The sequence below is a fragment of the Leptodactylus fuscus genome, chromosome 7 (genome assembly GCF_031893055.1).
Source record: "Leptodactylus fuscus isolate aLepFus1 chromosome 7, aLepFus1.hap2, whole genome shotgun sequence".
Taxonomy (NCBI): Eukaryota; Metazoa; Chordata; class Amphibia; order Anura; family Leptodactylidae; genus Leptodactylus; species Leptodactylus fuscus.
Genome location: NC_134271.1, coordinates 27,480,870 through 27,486,900, shown reverse-complemented (window position 1 = coordinate 27,486,900; position 6,031 = coordinate 27,480,870).

Genomic DNA, 6,031 nt, shown 5'->3' with positions numbered 1-6,031 from the left:
GAGGTCCCATGTTGCAGAAAAGCAGCTTTTCCACAATAATGGGACTTGGCCTAAAATGGGTTATTCAGGACTATGACATTGATTACCAGCCCTTACAATAGGTCTTCAATATCAGACTATTGGGGTCCAACAACTCGTGCAAGCACCAGACCAGTGATGTCATCTTCAATGGTCACATGTCCATGCTGCAGCTCAGTCCCATTCCAACAGAACACATGCTTATGACTAAGGCTTCATACACACAACTGTGTGCGCTGTACCGGTCAGTAAAACCGGCACGGATGACACGCGGATTGGTATTCATGTGTCATCCATGGTTTTCACGGACTCATACATTGAAATGAATGGACTGAGACACAAATACGGACACTTGTAAGACCTGCTCTATATTCTGTGGCTCTTCATTATGGCCCAATCACACATCTGCAAAACTATGGCTGTGTGAATGGGCCCATAGAAATGTGTGGGTCTGTACTGTTATCAGGTCAGCAATGGCAGATAAAAACTATAGTCGTGTGCATGGAGCCTTATCCTGTGGAGGGGTCATCATCAGTATGAAAATTCGATTTGAGAGTGGACAACCCCTTTAACCCCTTCTAATGACGGTATAGTTGGGAGGTTCCTGCGTACATCTGTTTATATGGATATCATTGTATATCGCAGTTTTGTACAATTGTCCCCACATACGCCGAAGGCTTAGCTGCTGCATCATCCATTCCCGAGGAAAGAGGCTCAACTTGCCCCATGGAGGGTGCGCACCTGCTGTGTATATATTTATATATATCACAGTCTACAGATGCAGCTTGTGTTCTTTTGGATGACAGATAATTTATTTACACTCTTTACCCCAAGGTGCTTTGGCAGGCCTACAAGACTCTCTCTATATCCACTATATCATATAATAGCTATGATTGTGTATATAGTCAGCTGTACACAATATGATGCAGTGACTACAGAAATCATCATAGTCCTGGGTAATTGTTCTCTCCAGGATCATGGCAGTACCGTCGGAGTCCAAAGCAATGTTGTAAGCAAAATAAATGTCAGTGGGGCCAATCTGCTCTGGTTTATAGCATTAGTGATCACAGATACAGACACTTCTAAAGGCATCCATACAGAATAAGATAGCTCTCAGCTAAACAGCTTGTCTGAGCGGAGCGCAATGAGCCTGGATGATGTGCATGTTATGTTGATGGAGGAACCAGAGGCCGCAGGGAAGCTCCGATGCCGTTTATCCATAGAAAAGAATAGAAATATTCAGCATGGCTCATACTGTCAGGGTCTTAAAGGGAGTCTATCATTAGAAAAACTCATTTTTAACTAATAGCATGTTGGAATAGTCTTTAAAAAGGATATTCTACTCCGACCTTCTATTCTAAGCTTCTCCCTGCCGTTTCTGCTAAAAATCGGTTTCTTCTCTTATGCATATTATGATTACAGAGCATCGGGGGCACTTACCCTGTGTTCCAAGCACCCCTGCGTCATAACTTCGGGCAGAGCCAATTGCATACAGCGCTGCGTCTGATGCCTGCAAAAAGCAGAAATTCCAGCGACGAGGATGAGGGGAGTGAACATAACCAGCTAAGGTGCGGTGTAGAGTTATGATGCGGGGGGTGCTCGGAGCACAGAGGAAACGCCCTCTATGTTCCATGATCATAATTTGCGTAACAAAAGAAACTGATTTTAGCAGAAGCGGCAGGGAGAAGCATAGTATGGAAAGTAGAAGTAGAATAGCCTTTTTAACCCCTTCCTGACAGCCACCAAATTGGTACGGGGGATGAAGGGTGTTTAAACATGGCGGCCGTCTACTGTTTTATACAAAAGACACCCAGCGCTAATGCCCGCGATCAGTGCCCGTACCGATTGCGGGCATTAACCCCTTTGAGAACCCCATTCACATCTGTATTGTTTAACGTGCTCTGATCTATCATGAAACGGATCCATCTTATGGTGAATGACAATGGATTACGAGGGACCCTATTGACTATTGGGGATCTGGGGTATTAATTTTCCCCCAGTCATAGTTTAATTGGTAAGACTTTTTCATCTGAAGTTTCAAAGGGACAGCACTAGAGACGTGAATGTAGACTTATGGTCCTTGGTCGTACAGTAGACAGCGCACAGCTGGGAGGCTTCTGATCCAACCAGTGGTCTTATAGTCAGGCACATAAAACTAAACCGTGGTGTTTTACAGTCACTGCAAGGTGGAGAATCCCAGTCACACATTCCAGAAAAATTTGCACAGTGGAAACGCTGCACATCAGTTTTGGAAATTTCAGCATGTCAATTATACATGCGGAAACTCTTCCCTATAGGTATAATAGAAACAGAACTGAAACCTCTGCGGACTTTCTGTGAGTGCTTTGCGGGAAATGTCACGATGTGTTGCTGCCACTATTTTTCCTGTAGGGATGTGATGACAACAAAATCACACAAAAATCTTCAATGGAAATCAAATTTAACCAATGGAGGCCTGGATTTGGAGTCCCCCCTAAATTAAAGTGGTAAAACACACTACAGGCTGATCCAACTGTGATGTAATGTCCTTAAAACCTGTCAGCATGAGGCTCAGTAGTGTGTGTGGCCTCCACGTGCCTGTATGACCTCCCTACAGCACCTGAGCATGCTCCTGATGAGGTTGTGGATGGTTTCCTAAGGTATCTCCTCCCAGACCTGGACAGTGTGTGGTGCAACGTGACATTGGTGGATGGAGCGAGACATGATGTCGCAGATGTGCGCAATCGGATTCAGATCTGGGGAACGGGCGGGCCAGTCCATGGCTTCAATGCCTTCATCTTGCAAGAACTGCTGACACTCCAGCCACATGAGGTCTGGCATTGTCCTGCATTAAGAGGAACCAAGAGCCAACCGCACCAGCATATGGTCTCACAAGGGGTCTGAGGATCATATCTCAGTACCTAATGGCAGTCAGGCTACCTCTGGCGAGCACATGGAGGACTGTGCGGCCCTCCAAAGAAATGCCACCCCACACCATTACTGACTCAGTGCCAAACCAGTCATGCTGAAGGAGGTTACAGGCAGCAGATCGCTCTCCACGGCGTCTCCAGACTCTGTCACATGTGCTTAGTGTGAACCTGCTTTCATCTGTGAAGAGCACAGGGCGCTAGTGGCGAGGTTGCCAATCCTGGTGTTCTGTGGCAAATGTGAGCACAACCCCTGTGGATGTCGAGCCCTCATACCATCCTCATGGAGTTGGTTTCTAACCGTTTGTGCAGACACATGCACATTTGTGACCTGCTGGAGGGCATTTTGCAGGGCTCTGGCAGTGCTCCTCCTGTTCCTCCTTGCAGAAAGGCGGAGGTAGTGGTCCTGCTGCTGAGTTGTTGCCCTCCTATGGCCCCCTCCACGTCTCCTGGTGTACTGGCCTGTCTCCTTATAGCACCTCCAGCCTCCGGACACTACGCTGACAGACACAGCAAACCTTCTTGCCAGAGCTCACATTGATGTGCCATCCTGGATGAGCTGCACTACCTGAGCCACTTGTGTGGGTTGTAGAGTCCGTCTCCTGCTACCACCAGTGTGAAAGCACAACCAACATTCAAAAGTGACCAAAACATCAGCCAGGAAGCATTGGTACTGAGATGTGCTCTGTGGTCCCCCACCTGCAGACCCCTCCTTTATTGAGTTTGTCTCAATAATTGCCAATACTTTCCATCTGTTGTCTATTCCATTTGCACAACAGCATGTGAAATTGATTGTCAATCAGTGTTGCGTTCCCTTTATTTTTTTTTGTTAGCAGTGTATATATATATATATATATATTCATTCATTCCAATTCCATGTGTATATTCTGTATATTCCTTTTGTCCACACTGCGTATATATGTTTCTTGCAAGCCTTCTGTTTTCCTGCTGGCAGATGTATAGCTGCCGGGTTCTTTAAGTCTCTCTGTGTCCTCATCTGACTTGTCCCAGTATCCTCAATTCACCTCCCATTGATCTGTCTGCAATATCCCTGCTGCACAGCCGACAAAACAAAACAGCCTCAGCTCTGCGTGTTCTGTACCATGTAAACAAACCAATACTATAGAGTATAGTAACTTGTATGTCTAGGCTGCAAATTTCACTATATAGGCTCAGATTTATCTATCAATTTTGTACAGTATCTATATATATCTATATACCTCATGTCTGTCACCTTTGTATAGTGTACATCTATATCTATTTACCTCCTATCCATCACTTTTGTACATTATACATCTTTATCTATCTATCTATCTCATATCTCTCACTTTCGTACAGTATACATCTATATCTATTCACCTCAAGTCTATCTAGATAATATACCTCAGTATATACTGTATTTACCTCATATCTACCTACTTCATATGAATGGGTTTGGAAAGTGTCTGGCCGTGAGCGTTTTGTGCTCTCCGCGGCGAAACTGTTTTTTTTTAACCGGACACAGAGTCGAACATGCAGTACTTTGTGTCCGGTTTAAAAAAAACGGTTTCGCCGTGGAGAGCGCAAAACTCTTACGGTCTGACAGGTTTCCGTCTTCTGTCTGCAGAAGATGGAAACCTGAGAACGGAGACCGAACGCTGGTGTGAACCTAGCGTCAGCTATTTATCTCACAGTAATGTATCCCAATATCTATTATCTTCAGATTTCTCTACCTACTTCATGTCTATATATCTATTATATATTTACCTCCTATTTATCTACCTCATATTAGTATGTCACAATATCTAGCGTCTTCAGGTCTTCCTACTTCATATACATATATATCTCATATTTACCTATCCCTCTATTATTACCTACCTCATATTACTATAGGCCAATATCTCACTACTACTTATCTATCTCATGTCCATCTACCTACCTCATTTTTATTTAATTCACGTCTCCTACCTCTTATCTAATATCCATCTACCTTGTATGTACTGTATCTGACATCGCCCTCAAATCTGTCATATATCTACTGTACCTCATATTCTATCTATCTTGTATCTATCAAGCTGTCTGCTATATATATACTGTATATATATACTGTGTATATATATATATATATATACACATACATATATTAGGGTGAATTCACACTGAGTAAACGCTAGCTTATTCTGAACGTAAAACACGTTCAGAATAAGCGGCATCTAAAGCAGCTCCATTCATTTCTATGGGAGCGGGGATACGAGCGCTCCCCATAGAAATGAATGGGCTGCTTCTTTCACTCCGTGCAGTCCCATTGAAGTGAATGGGGAGTGCCGGCGTGTACGCTCCGGCATGAGCAGAGCTAGCCGTATACGCCGACACTCCCCATTCACTTCAATGGGACTGCACGGAGTGAAAGAAGCAGCCCATTCATTTCTATGGGGAGCGCTCGTATCCCCGCTCCCATAGAAATGAATGGAGCTGCTTTAGACGCCGCTTATTCTGAACGTGTTTTACGTTCAGAATAAGCTAGCGTTTACTCAGTGTGAATGCACCCTTAGACTGAAGGCAGCCTCCGTCTATCTATCTATAAGACTGCATATCTGTCTATGCCTCCTTCATATATATATATATATATATATATATATATATATATATATATATATATATATATATATATATACACACATATATTAGACAGCTAGTGTCCGCCTTCCCCCTCGCAGTCCCCACACTTCAGTCTTCTCCTTCTGGCTCCTCCATTGCCCCGGCCCCGCTCGCTCCCTCCTCCATAGTAGCAGCTCCCCGCTCTCGGTATATTTTTAGCCGCTATCTCTATGCAGTGAACCTCTCGCTAACGGTTTCTATTGTTTTGCTAGGTTTAACAGTCTAGACACCAGACCGTACCACTTTCGCAGCATTTTAGGGGTAGACATTTTACTCTAAACACCGATTGTTCGACTAAACTCGCATTTCCTCACAGGAGTTAGACGCCATTTTAGATGCAGCGTTCATTTATTACTCAGTATTGAGCGATTTATTTTCAGCCCGGGATTTTATAGTCGCCATCATGCTGACAGAGATTCCCTCCCCCTCTCGCCGCACAATGGAGCCCGGGTCTACCGCTATGTCCCGAC